This window comes from Equus przewalskii, chromosome 13 (assembly GCF_037783145.1).
Source record: "Equus przewalskii isolate Varuska chromosome 13, EquPr2, whole genome shotgun sequence".
NCBI classification, from domain to species: Eukaryota; Metazoa; Chordata; class Mammalia; order Perissodactyla; family Equidae; genus Equus; species Equus przewalskii.
The window spans coordinates 65,756,731-65,778,297 of record NC_091843.1 but is presented as its reverse complement, the minus strand read 5'-3'; the positions used below and the strand labels follow the sequence as shown (position 1 = coordinate 65,778,297).

General features: G+C 37.8%; 1 long non-coding RNA gene across 2 annotated transcripts in view; it reads left to right on the top strand.

The window, feature by feature from the left end:
* The window catches only part of LOC139075138 (uncharacterized), a 784,499-nt gene that overhangs the window by 76,800 nt on the left and 686,132 nt on the right, over positions 1–21,567 (top strand). The window contains exons 2-3 of one of the 2 annotated variants that reach the window (XR_011525237.1): positions 1,862–1,961; positions 2,741–2,807. This is a non-coding gene — a long non-coding RNA (uncharacterized lncRNA). The remainder of the gene's footprint in view (positions 1–1,861; positions 1,962–2,740; positions 2,808–21,567) is intronic. The other variant, XR_011525238.1, reaches the window with a different exon arrangement.

Below are 21,567 nucleotides of genomic sequence, written 5' to 3'. Positions count from 1 at the left end.
ATTATTTTCCCTGTTACCAGGCATTTCTTCTATTGCACGGTTGCATTGGTTCTCTAAGAGATCACCTCAGGTCATCTAATATCCTTTGTCTATACTTCTACAGTTTTCTCTGGACCACTTCTCTTCCCAAATAGACACATTTACTTCCTAGGGCACAGTTTACTCAAGACTGTTGTATTTAACAGACTTCACTGGAGACTTGGGTCTTTGAGGGGGGCCAAGAAATAGCACCTTATTCCCCACCCAGGTTATAAATAAACTGAGAAATAAGATAAAGGAGTCTCAGATGGAGGCAAAAATAAAGGTTAAGGTGGAGGTCATGGGCCTGTTAACAGACCCACAGAATTGAGCAGAATTTCCCACTACTAACAGATTGAGTGTTATCAGGCCTGGCATCCCCCATGGAAGCCTGACCAAGTTGAACTTTTGTCATGAAGGAGCTCTTCCAGTGGAGGACAAGTTGGAGAAGTGCTAAGCATTCTGGTTTATTCTTTGTAAACCTACCTATTTCAGGGAAGTCACTCTATCTGTGTCTCTGTGAGTAGAGACAGCAAAAGGCCAGAAATGTCACACTATTTCACCTCCTACATCACAGAAGAAAGTGTCAAGAGTAGGGAAAAAACACTCTTACCTATAACATATAGGTGAGAACAGGTTCTAACTTATAACTAGTATGAGACAGGATTGTACCGGATCCATTAACTACTGCCTTCAGAGGGCTACCCATTGGTTATCTCTTTTCAGCCTGTTCTGCTGCCATTTTGCATCAGATGGACTTAGCTGTTTCATATGCCCTTTTCCCATTTGCCCCACCATGTTCCAGGGTCTTCATGTGAGGTTGGCAGACAAGACAAAGGAAACAAACAAACAAACAAACAAATCAGTTAACATATAGTCTTCTTTTTTTCCCTTAAATATTTGTTTTGGGCAAAAAAAATTGTTTCTCAGTTCTCAAAGTAAAATGAAGAGCACAGTCTCTTCTTATGACTGGGTCTTTCAGAGAGAACTAGTAAAGTAAAAAAAAATTATCCCTCCTTTTCTTTCCTCCCACATATACCCTTAGACCTAAAAAGGGAGAAGAGGGGCAAAACTTTCACCACTCCACGTGCAGGTGACAGAGATGAAGCTATGGCAGGAGAGAAGGGTGGTTCTCATCAGTTCTTGCAAAGGAAGCAGTTCCATCAGCAGGTTGTAGCAGAAACAACAGCCACAGAATAGAAGTGAGCCCGTATTTTGTTATCTCTTGCTGTCCTGGAGAGAGGATCAGAGCAGGTATCATTTTGTGATCCTAACTAGGCATAATTAGGGCTCTTTTGGAGAGTGGCCTGGTGCTCAAGGGCTAAGAGATTCATGTACAAAAATAACCAATCCTCTCAAATCACATCACTAGCCAAATCATAATATAATAATTAATAAAAAGCATTTATGCCTAAATTCAGGCTACCCTACTATTAAAATTTTTCTTTATCTTATTTATAAATTAGGACCTACAGTCATCAACTGGTTTAGAGGAGAGTGTCTTGAAAAAAGAAAAACAGGTAAATGATGGAGGCCCTGGATGCAAAGGTACATTTTTTTTAGGGAATACTAGCAAATACTCTAAAGAAGAACTTTCTTCATAGTCACCATTTTACTATATATATATATCTATATATCTCCTCATTCTTATTAAATTGGGCATTCCAGGATATAACTTTGCTCCATCTTTATACAAAAAAAGCTCATGAAAATTCCTTCCCACCAAACAGAAGAATGTTATCGTTGGTGGTAATATCAGGACTCTAATTTAGTAACTTTGGAATCATAAAACTTCATTGGATTTTGTTTTTAATTTATTTCTCTCTTTCTCTTTCTTTTAAAGGCTTCAGAGATCTCCGATCCTTTGGAGATTCCAGTGTCTTCCTTGCTTCCACATTCCCTCTCACCTCTGTAGACAGAAAGCTTCTGAAGCATGTGTAGAGGTCAGTAGCAGATCAATTCTAACCCAGTCTTCTTTGAAAGCAAGTCCTGGAGGGCTCTTCATTGTACATGGGGTTTGTTTTGTTTTTAATTACCCAGATCAGATGTCACTTCATTCAGAAAAGGCTTTCCCACCCACCTCACTCAAGCTCCATATGGATTTGGTGATAATCTCCTCTGGGCTACCTCCATATTTTGCATGTGCTTCTGTTCCTGCAGTTGTCCACTGTCTCCCTATTAAGAGTTTCTCATGAGTTCTGGTATTCCAAGTGCCTAACACTATGCCTGGCACATATTAGGTACTTAATAAATTGTTGAATGAGTAGATACATTGAATGCTACTTTAAGGCCAGGACTATTTCTTCAAACATTACCTCAGTTAGGAAGTAGACATTTCCCCTCTTTAATAATCTTTATCTACTTTAGCTCCTATATTCCCCTTCTCAGATAGTCAAACCTTGATTTCCTCTTCTCAGTAGGCCCTATTCTGGAGCTGGTTTTGTTTTCTCCTTTCAGCTTCCTCTTGTTCCAAACTTAATTATTCGATATCCTAATCAATACAGTTTTGCTAAGTGAATGAATCTTACCTGATATACTCATTTATGTTGTTATATTAATGGCTAAATATATGTATCTTCCACTTCTATTTAAATGTTACCAAATTATGAAATTTCACTAGAAATTAAGTTTTTTAACTCAAAGATTTAACTCTATCATGGGAGGATTTTAGTCCCTGTGGTGGGCTTGCAGATCAGATTTTTGATGAGGGGATATTTTTCAGGTGTCCTCCCAAATCACATCTCCTAACTTCCTACAGTGACAGTCCTTCCAGAACTACCTCCAAACAAGTAAGTTGCTTTGGGCTCTAAGGGTACTCCAGGATAGGTAATGGCTCTCTGAAGAGAGGCCCATATGCTCCATTTTTGTCTCCTAACTCACTTCACTACTCCCATCTACATATGAGAATCCTTACATTTATCATGGAATATCACTGAACAGGAAAAGATTAGTGGTAACGGTTGCTGGAAAAGCCAGTCCAAAGCAATCATCAAGAAAGACTGCACTTTATGTTCTTTTTTGTTTTGCTTTATAATAACCCACAAAAAAATCAAACTAAAGTGAGGAAAGAATCTTGGCATAATACATTGTAGGCTGAGATCTACTGGTTTCACGCAGATTTCAGCTTTGTGCACTGAAAGAAGTAATTGGTTAAGAACTCTGTAGGCCTGCAGCAGTTATTGCCTCCCATTAAACAGTAGTACAGTTAACTAACTTATTCGCTAGTGGTTCAGTAAAACTGGGAATACAAATATGTGTCTATAAACCTACAAAACTTTCTCATCATTACTCTGTTGTGTTCACTAACTAGCTCTGAATTCCACCAATGCTCTGAGTGGTAAACACAACCTTTTTATTCTTTCATTTTATCGAAGGAGGAAACTAGCAAACACTGGTTAGAGAAATAGGGTCACCCTAGGAAAGTGGCAGTGCCATGTTGGGACAAGGCTTTTACAACTATTTAGTCCCTCTCTTCTGAAGAAAAGGAAGGAAAATCAGAAGCTCCATGTTCAAGTTCAAACACCAAAAGTTTTGCAAGGGGATCAAATATGTGATGAAGAGAAAGATTTTGAGACTATTACTGCCTTTTAAATAAAGAAAAATAAGTGAAAAAAAAGCTAAGATCTACTGGTTTCACACAGAAATCAGCTTTGTGCCCTGGAAGAAGTAATTGGTGGAGGAGAACTCTAGAGCCCTGAGGCACTTATTGCATTCCCATTAAATAACAGTACAGTTAACTAACATTAATTAGTGGGGTTTTCTTGAGTCCAAATTTTATCTGTTAAACCTTGATTAAATTTAACAGAGCAAACACAGTCTTTTAACACTTGACCCACGTGAATGGAAGAGAACTTAGCATCAAATGACTAGGGGATGAGAATAACCACCCAGGCTTGTGAGCATCCCTTTGTAGGCAGATCTCACCATTGGGGTCTCCCGCCCCTCAGTCTGTGTATTGCTCTGGCGAGGACCAAGGTGAACCTCCACATTCTGTTATGCCTGAGATCCCACTGGTCAGAATTTCTTCCTCCTTAGTACATTTTTATGGCCCTAGTTTCTCTATTTTTATCCAGATTCCAGCAACTAGGTCCTTGAAGAACTTTTTCTGGAATTGATCATATTCTTTCTGTTTTAATGGCATACAAAACAGAAAAATTTTCCTCTTAGAAATTGCCTGACTCAATCTTATCACTCTGCACATTAGGCAATTGGAGAAGTTAAGCGGTTTTCTGTTTACATAGGTTGCTGAGACCAGAAGCCAGGTTTTGACTGAGATGGACCAGAGCCAGCACTTTTGTCTGCCTCTTGGTCCATTCATCTTTCCTTTACATCTTGCATTTTCTGACTAAAACCTGGAGTAAGTGGCTCCCTTGGTATCTGAGAATGCAGAAATCATTGAGATGCTCTTGGAAGTCTTTAGAGCTTACTTCCTTGGCAAAGGGAAAAATGAAGCTAAGTCTGATTGCTTATTTTTAAGTATTTACTAAATGGATTCTTGGTTGTGGGCATTGAAAAATATAAAACCATAATGGAGACCATAGCACACAACTTGGCATATTATATATTTATTTGAAAAAGAAAACAATGAAATTATTTACAAAGCACAGAATAGCTATATTTGCTTAGCTGCAACTTGGAAGTGTTGCTAAAATTTGAGAGCATTTAAAAAATTTTCAACACATATTAAACAGGAACCAACAAAGTGTCAGGCACTGTGTTAAGTGCCTAAGATGCAATGATAAACTATGGACATGAGTCCTGCCTTCATTGCACTTACTGTCTAGTGAGGGATATAGGTAAGTAAGTGGGTAAGTAAGATGTAGTGTGAAAATGAGCATCATAGGTGAAGTACAAGGCATGTGAGTACTTAGCAAGGGCATCTCTGGGGAGTCTGGCAAGTTTTGCTGGTAAAAGTGATATTTAAGCTGAGAAGTAAGGGATGAAGAGAAGTTAACCCAGTAAAAACAGGAGTTGGGTGGGGATGGATAAGTGTTGTAGGTAGAGGGAGTAGCAATTGGAAAAGTTCCAAATTAAAAGAGAAAATAATTTTTCAGGAACTGAGAGAAGTTCAGAATTGCTAAAATATGCCTCCTATAAACTTTCCTGTGCTATTTCTTTCTTTTTTAAAAAATTGTTTTATTGAGGTCATATTAGTTTGTAATATTGTGTAATTTCAGCTGTACATTGTTATATATCGGTTTCAATATAGACTGCATTGTGCTCCCACCAATAGTTTAGTTTTTATCCGTCACCATAAATATGTGCCCCTTTACTCCTTTCGTCTTCTCCTCTACTCGCTTCCCTCTCTGGTCAACCACTAATCTGTTCTCCTTATCCATGTATTTGTTTATCTTCCACAAATGAGTGAAATCACATGGTGTTTGTCTTTCTCTGTCTGGCTTATTTTGCCTAATGTAATATCCTCAGGTCCATCCAGGTTGTTGCAAATGGGACAATTTTGTCTGTTTTTATGGCTGAGTAGTATTCCATTGTGTGTGTGTGTGTTATATATATATATATATATATATATATATATATACCACATCTCCTTTGTCCATTCATCAGTCGATGGGCACGTGGGTTGCTTCCACATCTTGTCTATTGTGAATAATGCTGAAATGAACATAAGGGTGCATAAATCTCGATGTATTGTTGATTTCATGTTCTTTGGAAAAATACCCAGTGCTGGGATAGCTGGATTGTATGGTATTTCTATTTTTAACTTTTGAGAAATCTTCATACTATTTTCCATGGTGGCTGCCCAGTTTACATTCCCACCAGCAGTGTATGAGGGTTCCCTTTTCTCCATGTCCTCTTCAACATTTGTTATTTTTTGTCTTGTTAATTGCAGCCATTCTGACAGGTGTAAGGTGATATCTCATTGTAGTTTTGATTTGCATTTCCATAATAATTAGTGATGTTGAACATCTTTTCATGTGCCTGTTGGCCATCTGTATATCTTTTTGGGAAAATATCTCTTTGGATCCTCTGCCCATTTTTTTATCAGGTTGTTTGTTTTTTTGTTGTTGAGTTGTTTGATTTCTTTATATATTTTGGAAACTAACCCCTTGTCAGATAGACGATTTGCAAATATTTTCTCCAAGTTGGTGGGTTGTCTTTTCATTTTGTTCATGGTTTCCTTTGTTTTGCAGAAGCTTTTTAGTCTGGTGTAGTCTCATGTGTTTATTTTTTCTTTTGTTTCCCTTGCCTGAGTAGACGTGATATCTGAAAAGATTCTGCTAAGACTGATGTCGGAGTATCCTGCCTATATTTTCTTCTAGGAGTTTTATAGTTTCAGGTCTTACATTCAAGACTTTAATCTATTTTGAGTTAGTTTTTGTGGATGGTATAAGATAATGGTCTACTTTTGTTCTTTTGGAAGTAGCTTTACAGTTTTCCCAACAGCATTTATTGAAGAGACTTTCCTTTCTCCATTGTATGTTTTTGGCTCCTCTGTTGAAGATTAGTTGTCCATAGATGTGTGGTTTTATTTCTGGGCTTTCAATTCTGTTCTGTTGATCTGTGTGTCTGTTTATGTGCCAGTACCATGCTGTTTTGATTGCTGTAGCTTTGTAGTATATTTTGAAGTCAGGGATTGGGATGCCTCTGGCTTTGTTCTTTTTACTCGGGATTGCTTTGGCTATTTGGGGTCTTTTGTTGTTCCATATAAATTTTAGAATTCACTGTTCTAGAAATTCATTAGGATTCTGATTGGGATTGCATTGAATCTGCAGATTGCTGTAGGTAATGTGGACATTTTAACTATGTTTGTTTTTCCAATCTGTGAGCAAGGAATGTTTTTTCGTTTCTTTATGTCTTCTTTGATTTATTTCCATGATATCTTATAGTTTTCAGCTCTTTCATCTCTTGGTTAAATTTATTCCTAGATATTTTATTCTTTTTGTTGTGATTGTAAATGGGTTTGTATTCTTGACTTCTCTTTCTGCTAGTTCACTATTATTGTATAGAAATGCCACTGATTTTTGTAGGTTGATTTTGTACTCTGCAACTTTGCTGTAGTTGTTGATTATTTCTTATAGAATTCTGATGGATTCTTTAGGGTTTTCTATATGGAGAATCATGGTGTCCATGAACAGCTGAGTTTTACTTCTTCCTTTCCAGTTTGGATACATTTGATTTCTTTTTCTTGCCTAATTGCTCTGGCCAAAATCTCCAGTACTATGTTGAATAAGAGTGGTGAGAGTGGGCACCCTTGTCTTGTTCCTGTTCTCAGAGAGATGGCTTTCAGTTTTTCACCATTAAATATGATTTTGGCTGTGAATTTGTCATATATGGCCTTTCTTATGTTGAGTTACTTTCCTTCTATACCCATTTTATTGAGAGTTTTTATCATAAATGGCTGTTGGATCTTGTCAAATGCTTTCTCTGCATCTATTGAGATGATCATGTGATTCTCATTTTGTTAATGTGGTCTATCACATTGATCGATTTGCAGATGTTGAACCATCCCTGTGTCCACAGTATAAATCCCACTTGATCATGGTGTATGATCCTTTTAATGTATTTGGTTTGCCAATATTTTGTTGAGGATTTTTGCATCTATGTTCATCAGTGACATTGGCCTGTAATTTTCCTTCTTTGTGTTGTTCTTGCTGATTTTGGTATGGGGGTAATATTGGCCTCATAGAATGAGTTAGGAAGCATTTCGTCTTCTTCAACTTTTTGGAATAGTTTGGGAAGGATATATATTAAATCTTCTTTGAATGTTTGGTAGAATTCTCCAGAGAAACCATCTGGTCCAGGACTTTTGTTTTTTAGGGGGTTTTTGATTACTGTTTTAATTTCTTTACTTGTGACTGGTCTATTCAGATTATCTATTTTTTCTTGATTCAGTTTTGGAAGGTTGTATGAATCTAAGAATATATCCATTTCTTCTAGGTTTTCCAATTTGTTGACATAGTTTTTCACCATATTCTCTTATAGACCTTTGTATTTCTGTGGTATCCATTGTAATTTCTCCTCTTTCATTTCTAATTTTATCTATTTGAGCCTTTTCTCTCTTTTCTTAGTGAGTCAGGCTAAGGTTTTGTCAATTTTGTTTATCTTCTCGGAGAACCAGTTCTTAGTTTCATTGATCCTTTCTACTGTTTTTCACTTCTCTATTTCATTTATTTCTGTGCTAATTTTTATTTTTCTCCTTCTTCTGACTTTGGGCTTTGTTCTTTTCCTAGTTCTGTTAGGTGTAGATTAAGATTTCTTACTTGAGATTTTTGTTTGTTTGTTGAGGTAGGCCTGAATGGCTATAAATTTTCCTCTTAGTACCACTTTTGCTGTATCCCATTAGAGTTGGTATGTTTTGTTTTCATTTTCATTTGTTTACAGGTACTTTTTGATTTCTCCTTTGACTTCTTCATTGATCCATTGGTTGTTCAGTAGCGTGTTGTTTAGTCCACGTATTCGTGATTTCCCAGTTTTTTTTATTGTAGTTGATTTCTAGTTTCATAGCATTGTGGTCTTAGAAGGTGCTTGATATGATTTAAATCTTCTTAAATTTATTGAGGCTTGCCCTGTTTCCCACCATATGGTCTATCTTTGAGAATGTTCCATATGCACTTGAGAAGAATGTGTATTTTGCTGTTTTTGGATGAAATGTTCTATATATACCTATTAAGTCTATCTGGTCTGTTATTTCACTTAAGGTTGTGGTTTCCTTGTTGACTTTCTATCTGGCTGATCTATCCATTGATGCAAGTGGAGTGTTGAAGTTCCCTACTATTGTTGTGTTGCTGTCAGTTTCTCCTTTTAGTTCTGTTAGTACTTACTTTATATACTTTGTTACTCCTTTGTTAAATTCATATATATTCATAAGTGTTATATCCTCCTGGTGAAATGTCCCTTTTATCATTATATAATGCCTCTCTTTTTCTCTCATTGTCCTTTTTTATCTTGAAGTCTGTTTGTCTAAGTATGGCAACACCTACTTTCTTTTGCTTGCCATTCGCTTGGAGTATCGTCTTCCATCTCTTCACTCTGAGCCCATGTTTGTCTTTAGAGCTGATTCTTGGGTCTTTTTTTTTAATCTGTCCAGCCAACCTGTGCCTTTTGATTGGAGAATTCAATCCATTTACATTTATAGTGATTATTAATATATGAGGGCTTGATACTGCCATTTTTTTCTCTTGTTTTCCAGTTCTATATTTACATTGTTTCTCTTGCTTTGTATTTCTGAGTGCCTTTTCAGTTTGGTGGTTTTTTGAGTTTTCTCTTTTTTAGTGAATTGTGGCTCTGCTCTGATTTTTTGTTTATTGGTTACTGTGAGGTTTGTATGAAAGATCTTGTAGATGAGATAGTTCATTTTCTGATATCCTCTTATCTCCATTAGCCTAAGCAGGTTCCATTCCTTTCCTCTTCTCCTTCTGAATTATTGTTTTCACAAATTATTCTGTTTTGTGTAGTGTTTGTGGCTAAATTGAAGTGTTTATAGCTTTTTTGATGCTTTATTTCCCTTTATCTTATATGTTATAATTAAGTGTTTGCTAACTTATTCTGATATAGAGCTGCAATTTTCTGATTTTTTTCTGTCTGTTTGTCTCGTTGCTCAAAGCTTTGTAAACTTTTGTGTTTTTGTTTCATCATTTCTTGTAAGGGAGGTCTAGTGGCAATGAACTCCTTCAGCATTTGTTTATCTGGGAAAGCTTTTATTTCTCTATCATATCTGAAGGATAGTTTTTCTGGATAGAGTATTCTTGGCTGAAAGTTTTTGTCTTTCAGAATTTTGAGTACATCATTGCATTCTCTCCTAGGTTGTAAGGTTTCTGCTGAGGAATCCACTGAAAGCATCAGAGGAGTTCCTTTGTAGATTATTTTCTTCTGTCTTGCTGCCCTTAATATTTTTTCTTTGTCATTGACTTTTGCTAGTTTTACTATTATATGCCTTGGAGAAGGTGTTTTTGCGTTGATGTAGTTAGGCGTTCTATTGGCTTCATGTACTTGTAAGTCCAGTTCTTTGCCCAGGTTTGGGAAGTTCTCAGCTATTAGTTTTCTGAAAAAGCTCTCTACTCCTTACTCCATCCTTCCTCTTCTGGAATACCTGTAATCCTTAGATTGCTTTTCCTAATTGAGTTGGATATTTCTCAAAGAATTTCTTCATTTTTTAAAAAATCTTAGTTTTCTCTCTTCCTCCACCTGAAGCATTTCTATATTTCTATCCTCTAATTCACTAATTCTGTTCTCCCTAATATCAGGTGTAATTTTTATGGTTTCTAGATTATTTTTTGTCTCATTAATTGTGTTCTTCATATCTAGAATTTTTGTTTGTTTTTTAAAGCTTCAATCTCTTTGGTGAAGTGTTTCTTCTGCTCATGGATTTTATTCCTGAGCTCATTTAACTATCTTCCTGAGTTTTCTTGTAACTTTGTTGATCCTCTTTATGACAACTAGTTTGAATTCTCTGTCATTTAGATTGTAAACTTCCATGACTTCAAGATTGGTTTCTGGAGACTTGTCATTTTACTTCTGCTCTGAAGTGTTACTGTAGGTTTTCATGGCGTTTAATGAACTGATCCTTTGCTGGAGCATTTGTGGTAGTATCAAGTTGCAGATTCCATCTGCGACTGCTGGGGGTGGGATAGGAGCTGTGTTTTCTGACCCCACCCTCCCTGTTTGGTCTAGTTTTGCCAGTACGGCTGCACTGAATTTGCATGGCCTGGCTGCACTCACTTGGTGGGTTGCACTCATGGGTGGGGCCTTGGCACTCAGTGGGCAGGTCAGGTCGTGTGCCACAGATGGGGCCTCTGTGCTCTGTGGATGGGCTGCTCTTATGTGGGTAGGGCAGCTGTGCTTGGCAGGGAACTGGCTGAGCTGCTGCACTAGGTGGGAGGGGCAGTTTCTTTCATGTAGGCCAGTGCTGCACTTGGGCTTGTGGGCAGTTTGGCTGAGGTACAGCACTAGGTGGAAAGGGTGTCTATGTGGGGGCTGAGCCACTGCTACTAGGTGGGAGCATTCCTATGGGTGGCACCGCTGTGTCACAGTGGGCGGTCTTTCAGGCCAGGCTACCACTCCAAAAGTGTACATGTGCAGGCTGGGCTCCCTCCGCTTCCACTTAACATTCACGCTGGGCTACTATGTGAGGCTCTTAGACCTATAGCTCTGCCACTGGGGAGGGGAAGGGGTGCACTCACCTAGTTCCACTGCTTCCTGGGGTTTCAGTCCACCCACCTTCAGATGTATGTCTGTGTGGATCTCTCAGGCATCCTGTTGTTCTGTATGGAATCCTCTGTTTGTTAATAAATGTCTGTTTACTTTAACTTGAGGGGAGAGACAAAGGGAACAGCTCACTTCGCCATGGTGCTGATGTCACTCCTTCCTGTGGATATTTCAATGGTAAACCTGCAACATTATTTTTTCTAGGGCACATATTGTTTAGCAAATGAGTACTTTTTCTAGACCTGGAAATTTAGGAAATAATTTTGACTCCTTTTTATTTTTTAAAGAAGGAGAAGAATACTAATCAAACATATTGATTATTATTCCACTCGATGTGTGTGACTGCATGTGGGAGTGTTGCACCTAGGAGGATATACCATGCTTTTACATAACTTGAAGTCTGTGAATCATGAAAAATGGATAACTTCTGTTTCCTGCATTGCTGGCGGTTGTCACTTGTAACTTAGAATGCAAACGTTGTGCTCAAAAGCCTTGTGTGACTTGTCATATACAGTTGTTAATGTGTTCCCAACTCCTGGCTCTCCTAAACTTTATTTTGTATATTTTATACCTTTCTTGTTTACATACAGCATCTCAAAATCGTACTTTAATGCATGGAAGTTTCTGAGAATTCTGTCACACTGGACAATTGTACTTGACGACTGAAAGAGTAATGAAAGACACATAGGAAATTATTGTTACTAACTTATGCCTATTTGAAGCAAACTGATGATGAAAAATCTTCCTGTTTACATTTCTCTGCACTGAAACATCTTGCTCCCTTCCAGAACAGCTGATGCTTATGTATTAGGTCATTCAATATTAAAGTGAATCTGAAGATTCCTAATGCACAAATATGTTCTAATAATATATAATAATTGTTGGCAATTATAATCATCAGCATTATTAACAATATTAATAGCTAAAATTTGTGTCATGTTACTTTATATCAATACTGTGCTAAATGTTTCATGTTTGTTATTTCATTTAATCTGCATCACATTCTTATGAAGCATTATCAGCATTATTGTTTTCTGTCTCTTACAGTTAAGGAAATTGAGGCATAAAGAGGTTATATACCTTGCCCCAAATCACAGAACTAATTCATGGGGAGGAAGAATTTGAATCTAGGTTGTCTGTCTTCACAGCTCACTGTGTACCTGATAGACTCTATCACTGAAGATAGTGGTGTCATAAAAGTCTGCAAAAAGAGTAAATTAGCAGCATGCTCAAGAAACCAGTTGTGTTTAGTTTAAAGGATGACATTAGTTTAAAGGATAAGTTTCTTTGGCATGATGAACTATCTTCTTATGGGTATTTTCAGGATATTTAGTAGGTTAAAATTAACTTGCAGTTCTTGTGGATGCTAATAAGCTGCCCTGTTTACCTTTAAGCTGACTTTACAAACGGTATTGTACCTTTATAACCTTGACATTTATTAGGGCTTGAAAAGTGCTGTTCACTCCTTGAGAAAAGAGAGTAAATGTAGTCCTAGTTAGAGTCCTTTGAAAAAAAAATCAATGCTATATGTGTGCATTGTTTGAGTGGTTTTTTATGGTATACCAAGCACTTTTGGATTACTTTATTTTGTTCTTACAGCTCTCTAAGAGGGATAGGATAGGTATTATTGCCTCATTGTGCTGATTAGGAAATGATTCTCAGTGAGTGAGGGATGAACAAGAACCAGGACATGGAACTCTATGATCTTCTCTATAAGCAATTTGGAAGAAAAATAGATTGAGGAAATTTCATAGGGAATAATATGTAAGGATATAAAGTCAGCTCCCCATAGGGTAAGCTGGAATGTGACATTGCCTTTTGACTGCTTAACATTGCCAAATGTGACTTGGTTGATAACCTCATTGCAGACAGTGAAATTCCTGATTATCACAACTTATAAATATGGCACATGGCTTCTTTGCTGGCCCCTATTTTTGTGTCAGTGGAAGATGGGGTGCTTTACGGACTTTACTTCTCCTCCTTTGCCCTACACTGATGCTACCACAGAGGGAGGACCGATGTTTCTAGAGAGTGGCTTTATAAACCCTAAGGAAAACTTGGGAAGCTCCTTCATTTCTTGCAGAGAAAACACATTGACTGTCTTGGCAAGGATTTAAAAAGAATTTGTTATTTTGGTAAATAAAGCTAAAGTAAATTTTCTTTTTTAGAACCCATTGTAAACTCCATTCCACCAACTTGCCCACATATTCAAATTCTTGCTAAAATTTGTATTCAAAGAATCTGTGCTATGTTTTAGAAAATTTGGCTCTTGGACAAAATTTTCCATGTTGCATTATAGAAATAAGAATGAGAGAAATGGCAAAATAATTGAGTTGAAAGTGTAGGTTTTTGTAAATAATGGTTAAGAACTGGAAGCACAGACATATTGAAGGAGGTCGTGGTAATAGCACCAAGAAGCCAACAATGTTAGCCTAAAGCAAATATCTGAGGTGCCAGGGCATAGAGGTATGAGGACAAGTAGGGTTCAATGAAAAAGCAAAAATCAATGTATTTTAGCCAAGCAGATGCCAACTTGATAATATCTTTTTGATTAAAATAGTGTTAACAGTGGTTTTACAATGATCACACCTTATGGGAACTTTGTGATCTTTAAATGTGATAAAAAAGAATTTCCTTAAAGAAATACTTCATTGTTGGGCAACTACCTGTAGTCAGAATCCTGGGGAGAAAAATTGCCTGTTGTCTTGACTAAAACATCTAGCTTGATGCAGACCAGGAAGGCACTGCAATCCTAACAACCTGAAGAAAGTAAAATGACATGAAGGCTGATGGACTGATTTAAGGCTCCTTTAGAAAGAGAGATTGAGGTCCACTCAGGGCAAAGACTTCATGACTCTGGTAAGGCGGTCCAGTCTCTCTGCTTCAGAAATGTGGACCTTAATCAAATCTGTTATAAATGGGTTTAGCTCAACTCTAGTTTATGTAGTTACCCTTAGCACTATCTAGCAGGGGCCTGCCACAGACTAGCTCTGTGACCTTGGACTAATACTTAACCTCACTGGATCTTTTTCTATAGCACAATCAATACACTTCCTGTTCTTTTCCAGTCTTCACAGGATGCCTGGGAACAAATAACATAGTAAATGTCCTGTTGTTTTGAGTTTTTCAGAGGAAAGACACATTGTGTACTAGAAATTATTGCTATTATTAAAGTTAATGAATATTATTAGTGGTACATTGGGATAAACAACACTGGCAGTCAAGATTTGAGTAGCTCTTAGCTAAAAATCAAAAAAGAGTTCAGCTTAAATGTTATGTGGGTTCCACTGGAGCAAATACAAGGTTCAGGTATAATAAATTTTTTCTAGGAAGTGTGTTGAACCATAGGTTTATTTAGGACCCCCAAAAACATTTTCTTAGATGTTTTTTTAAATTGGAGTTGGAAGGTGCTCACGTACCAGATAAGATCTGTTAGATGAGATTTACTCAATTCATTGATGGCTCACTGGCTTCAATTTTTGATTCTGCTCCATGCATGTACCCTCTCACCTTCTAGCTTCCTCCATACATAACTATGAAAAAATTATAAAAGCAGTTCATTGAACAGTCTCAACTCAGCAACATACAAACCTGTAGTGCTCAGTTTTTTCCAGTATCTTATGAGCAGTTTTTTTCTGTTCCACTACCCATTGATAAAGCTGGGGAGTAAAGCTTGATCTTTATAGTAGTAGTATCTCAAGACATTCAGGTAACTTTTTCAGGTCCTGTTAATATTTATTATGGTCAATTTCTACCTTTAGTGAAGGGGTAGTGGCCTGTATTCTCTTTCACCTGCGTTTGCTGAAGCCTGGAGTATAGGTAAGGATCAACTATTCATATGAGAGACTGCATGCTATTTGTGAGAAATTTGGGGCACCACTACGGCTGGCCATTGCCTCTTCTCCATCTAACACCAGCTGTCTCATAAGATTTGGTGCAGCTGGTCTCCAAATGCTGGCGGCTTGGTTTGGCACTTGAGATGGGCTTTGGTACCTTGGAGGAATTCTCTCTATAGCCCCCTAACTTCAGAAATTCTATGGGGACAGTTCTGCCTCTTTTTCCTCAACACCTCTAACAGATGGGCCCTGTGTGGGCTTCTGTGGGGACCACCCAGCCTTGCCTGAGATTACTTCTGCAACCTGCTCTAGGCCCTTACAAAGTTTCAGAGCCCCTGTCATAGAGGCTCAGCTCAGGAAAAATTGAAGAGAGCAATCTTTGCCCTATTGCCAATTGTTTGCAAGTCCTGGTGCTCATCAAACAGCCAACTGTATAATGAGCTGCCTGTGAGATGTCTACCTACTTCCACAAAGGAGAGAAGGGAAAGCAGGAAATGTGAATGCCCTACAAATGCTCTCCTTCTATTTTTTTCTCCATGGAAGCCTCCATAGCCTTTTTATTTTTTGGTGGCAAAATTTTGGTTTCATTGGACAATCCTAATGCCAGGTAATTGATATAGAGATTCCTCCACATCCCTATATGATTCTTGAGTGGATCTGAATCTTTTAGAAATGAATTTTAAGAGCTGTTTTCATCTGTACTGTTTAATTAGACGAAACAACATAAATATTTCATGGTAAATGAAATCTTTGTCCTATTATAAAAGATGCCAAGACAGAAAAAGTCTAGGCTAACCAATTCTGAATTATATGTATATGTATATGTGTGTATGTTTGTGTTCCTTACCACAAATCGGAAATGTAGACATTGTTTTTCACTTTACTGATGTGAAACCTGAGTCTCAGAGAAGTTGTCGCATACCTAATAAAAGGCAAAGGAGATGTTCAAGCTGAGATTTGGCTAACTTCAAATTCTATATTCTTTCTGCTAGAGAAAACTACCTCTTAGGCTGCCATTTTCTTGGTTGGCCGGCATTTAAACTCTATTTCTAAATATGAGAATTGCCTTTTCCTTATGCGTCTCAGAAAGGGTATATCCACCTCCCATTATAGAGAGTGAAAATATTAGATACTCACTTTCCTAGCCTCCCTTGCAGCTAAGACAAGGACATGTGACCTAAGTGCTACCAAGTCAGATGTGCTCATCCCAGAATAGGGGGTGCTTTGAGGAGTTCTCTCTTGTCTGCAGTAGCAGTTGCATTCCTGGGTTGAATCTCAGTGGTAGCCGGAGCAGTGCTGCTGGTGGCTGTGTCCAGTGTTCAGGGCTAGCAATCCTGGGAGTGCAAGGTGCAAAGTTCAGTGCCCTGAGATGAGAGCCATGGTGTTCTGATCCACCAGGCCAGCAGCCATATTTGAGGCATTATTCGTGGCTGTGTAGGCGTGCCTTTGCTTCTCCATCTTTTCCAATGAGTCTGAGATCTGTCTAGTATTCTTTTCATAAATCTGTTTTTGTTTAAATCAGCCAGGGTTGTTTTTATTTTGTTGCAGGTTCCAATCAACAGCCTTTTGAATCATTTTAATCATTTTTCTTCTATGTTTGATTTGTCTTTCTGGGTTTGGGTCTATGGAGTTTGTCAGAGACCTTGGTAATATTACTGTTGGATATGTTTTTCAAAGTGCTGTCCATTGTTTTCTTACAAACTGTGATTTTTAGGATTTAAAGAATATGATTGCTGCAACATACCTGGCAATATGCAAGAGCGTAAATGAGTTTCTTGTAACTTAACTGGCGTGGACTTTGAAACTTGTGAAAAGAGATGCAAAATAAACATTTCAAGTGGTTAATTTAGGGAAGTGATGCCCTTCAGTTGCCATCTGCCTAGCAACACCTGCTCAGTTCAAGAGTTAACTCACGTGAAGCCTTTCTGCTCTCTCCATTCCTTCTCCCTTTCCTAACTGACCAATCTCTTTTTTGAGTTTACCTTTACATTCTGCTTTAGCACTTTATTTTATCTCTCTTTGTTTCTTTCCTTTTTGTTTTTGTTGTTGGTAAGCTCATTCCTAACACACATGTACACACATATTAGATTCAATGGCTTCTTAAGGGCAGATACTTCATTTTCAGTGTTCTCATCAAAATCAAGCCCAATGCCTGGAACAGAGTCGGAAATCAGCGAATATTTATTTAAAGAAAATAATGAATACTGTAAATTCTGGTATGGTTAATTTCCCTTAAATTTCACCTTTGCTTAAGTCAAATTTTCAAGAGAGGTTTCGCTACGTGATTTATGTAATTTTTCATTAAACATTCATGATTTATTTGGCTTTTTCCAAGACCGCTAGTTCCTTCTTAACGCCATCCTTTCCACATTCTGTCCCACCACCCACCCCTTTCATGTAAACCCACATATAACTCCTACACAACAAGGTGGCCCGGGATTCATGACTATTGTTTTAACTTTAAAAATCTCCTCTGAAAAACCATGGTATTAATGTCAGCACATTTTAAACCACCTCACATTTTCGCTTTCTCTGGCCTCATTCCTTTGTGGCTACTTTCAATCCATTAAGACTTAGGAGAAGGTTTTTGATTGCTTAGTGACACATGGTTTGTGTTGGTTATATTCAACATTTTAAGTATAATTTGGGAAACAGAGAAGTTTAGATTGGACTTAGACATGCCTTTAACTTTATATGCTTAGAGCCTACCTCCTAAAGTTCTGAGGTACAGTCATTATCCTAGTCTACAGTGTAAAACTCTATTTGTGTTATCTGTCTCAGATTTCTGAATTTCATGCTGCGAAATATGGGGGTTCCATTTTGTAGCACTCCCTTTCTAGAACCTACTCTTTATTTTCAAAGAGAACAAGGATTATAGTGGAAGAAAAGAATGAGGATAATAATGGCTCCATTTTTACAAGCACCCTGTCAGGTTTTTGTGATGTAACCTCTGTCAATTTAAGTAAAGGCAGGTGAGAAAGACCCAGGGGCTCCAGCCACACAAGGCTGCCCTACATGTCCCTACTGTTCTATCTAACCCTAACTCTCTCCTAGTCTTTTCAAAAGGAGAAAAGAAAAGGACATGAATAGTTCCTGTCTGTTGTACTGCAGACTAGATAGAATATATCAAAGAGAAAATTATACGTCTGGGATTTGGAAAACATTCATTATAACTGATCATAGAACAAATTGACATGGACTGGTGCAATGTGCTGGCCTTACGGTAGATTTAAATATGTAGAACAAAGGCAAGGACAAGCAGTAGTGTGACCTTGATTTCCAGTCAATTTCTTTAAATATCCTTTTAAGATTTATACTACATTTTGGGCTTAAAAAACATACTAGCTGAGATCCTTCTCTAAAAAGAAACTATGTTAAGTGTCACATTGTATAAAAAGATACCTTCAAGGGACTTTTAGTTTAGTAAGGGAAGAGGTGTCAAAGAAATATAGCAAATTATAATACAATGTAAGATATAATAGCAATCATCTTATAGTGAGTAATTACCCTGTGCCTTAAACTGTTCTAGTTGCCATACCAATAGGACCTCATTTAATTTTCATGACAAACCCATTATTATCTGCACTTTACAAAGAAGGAAACTGAGGCACAGAGGTTAGGTAACTTGCCCAAGGCCACACAGTGCATGAATGATGGAACAGAATTCAAACCCAGATAGTTTGGCTGCAGAGCAGGTGTACTCATGAACCTACTGATTTAGATAGTAATAAGAGATGGTATAAGGCAGTGTGCATTAAGTGAGTGTGCATTCAGAGGTGGCAAAATGATGGCTTGGCCTAAATCTGTCCCTTAGGTATTTGGGCCATACTCTGCCTGCATGTTGTTTAGAAAAGTTTCTGTGTATTTTTAAAAATTTTTAATTGATTGCCAGTACTTAAAAACTGAGGGATTTTACATAAATATTCAGATTCTGGCTTTCCTGATAACTCAGAAGATTTGGATATCTTTTCCTCATTCTTATGAGGAACATTGCCTGCAGCTGAGTAGCTGCTGTTCACTTTAAAAGTGGCATCATTCTTCAGTTTGACTTAGTCCCCACCACTCCCTTTTATATTCCCACACTAATGTTGTGTGCCAGCTGCCGTTTGTCATCCTGCTTTCATAGTTTGTCTTTTGTGTGTGTGTGGTAGAGTTAGGAGGAAAATTATTTCTTGTACTTATGTCAATATCATGTGTGAGCAAGATGAGAAACATACATAAGTACCAAGCATTTACACTTATTCACTCACTCCTGTTACCTGTTGGGTTTGTAAACCCGAGGCTGTAAACTCTGTAGGCTATAAGACAAGGCTCACTCGGATAGGAAAACTGCTAAAAATGAAAATGGAATTTACTTGAGTCTTAGAGAGTGGACAGGATTTTTATAGGCAGAATAAAGTGTGTTATGGAAGGTAGGAAGGTTAAATGGGTAAAAGTCAAACTGCAATTCGTATAAAAAATAAACTCAGTAGCAAAACAAGCATTACTCAGTTTTTGACTGGAGTGATTTGTGATGGGTTTGGTGGCTTCTGAGGTTGAAATGAATGGAATGCATAAACAAATCTGAGTATGTTTTAATGGAAGGACCAATCATGTCTTCTCTTTCTCTCTACCTTTTGTCTCTAAGACAGACAGACACACATGTGCATACACACACGTGCACACACACACCACGCATACTCAGATATACACACATACACACAAACATACAAATATGCACACATACATATGCTCGCACACATACACATGTACACACAATTTTTCCCTTTGAATTGTTCAATGGCTTTAGGTGACAGGATGAGACATAATGTTGATGCAATTGCCACAGTAAATGAATTACTAGGCTATAATTGCATCAAAAGTTTCAGGTAACAGCATTAGAGGTGTTATTTTCCTTCAGGTAGACTCTTACGGCATCCACAGGATCACAGAACCTGTAGGGACTAAGGGATGAGCCATGCATGCCTTACAGATAGAATCAGCAGGTGACCATGTCCATGTGGTTACCAGCCAGTCCAGGTCTGGCTTTCCAAATTCCCTGGCAAGGCCTTCTTTGTCATCTTCTCTCCGCTAGCCCTGAGTGCAGCCTCCCCCAACCCTGTTCCAGATGGAAAAAGGAAAGTATTAAAAGATATGCTTTTAAATAGGTTATTACCTGGCATCTTTCAGGATAATAAAGAACAATTTCAGTACTGTGCTTGAGCGCATTTGACTGAAGGCCCTTCATGCACAGTGAGCCTCACTGAGCATCAGTTAGCTACACTTCACTGTACTAGAGATAGTTCTCAAGGCAGGAGTCCATTCCAGTTTATCTTATGCCAAGAAAATGAGTATTTCCTAAACTCCAGAGGCACAATTTCCTTTTTTTATATATTCTATCTTGAAAGAAAATATCGCTTCCAAACAAAAAGCAAATATTTAAATCTCCCCCTCACTTTTCCCCATCCCTATCTTTAAAAGATTAGATATCAGAGCAAAATAATTTGTGATAACTGTACAAATTCTTAAAATCTACCCTGGCTAAGCTACTTCTGTTCAATACATAAAATATTTCTTATAAACTGCTTGAAGCAAAATAGGAATTTCACAGGTATTAAGTCTGTTTTTCTCTCTTCACGTAACTGCTGATTTCACACGTGTAGATTTGGGGCCCATGAATGACAAAAATTACTGTCCTGCAGGTGCATAATAATAAATAAACATTAAAGGTTAAAAGTATATTCAGGGCACATACAAAACCAAGATTTTAGAACCAAGAAGTGTCATAGCATTTGCTGCAGTGGAAAGGACAGAGACTTTTTGTTTTTTTGTCCTGTGGACGCTAGTTTCCATCTGTAAGGGACCCCCTTCCTTGCCCCCTCCTTCCCTCCTTCCTTTCTTTCTTTCTTCATTTGTCCCTTCTTTTCTTTGTAAATTGAACACCTACTCTATGCCAGTTTCTGTTTTTAACACCAGAAGTTTAGTTTCTTGTAGTTCTGGAGTTTAGAAGCCCAAGATCAAGGTATTGGAAGGTTTAGTTTCTGCTGAGGGCTTTCTCCTTGGCTGACAAGACAGGTGTCTTCTTGCTGTGTGCTCACATGGTCTTTCCTCTGTGAACATGTGTCACTGGTGACTCCTCCTTTTCTTCTAAGGACACCAGTCTTATTGGATTAGGGCACCAACCTTATAATCTCGTTTAACCTTAATTACTTCTTAAAGGCTCTATCTCCAAATACAGCCACATCTAAGGTACGGGGGGTTAGGACTTCAACATATGAACAGGGGTGGGGGAGGAAACACAATTCAATCCATATCACACCCTTATACAAGGTCTCTATTTTGGAGTGGCGTATAGTATAATAGAGGGAGAAAGAGAAGGAAACAAAAGTATGAATCCCTTGACCAAGGATAAATCACTTTACCTCTTAACTTCTCAGTGTTTTTTCTGTAAATAATGGATTGGGTAAATAATATTTAGGATTCCTTTCAGCTCTGATAGTTTATGATTTCAAGTCTGTGTCTTAACACAGACCTGAAACACAGGGTGAAATAAATAGGGAGAATGGGA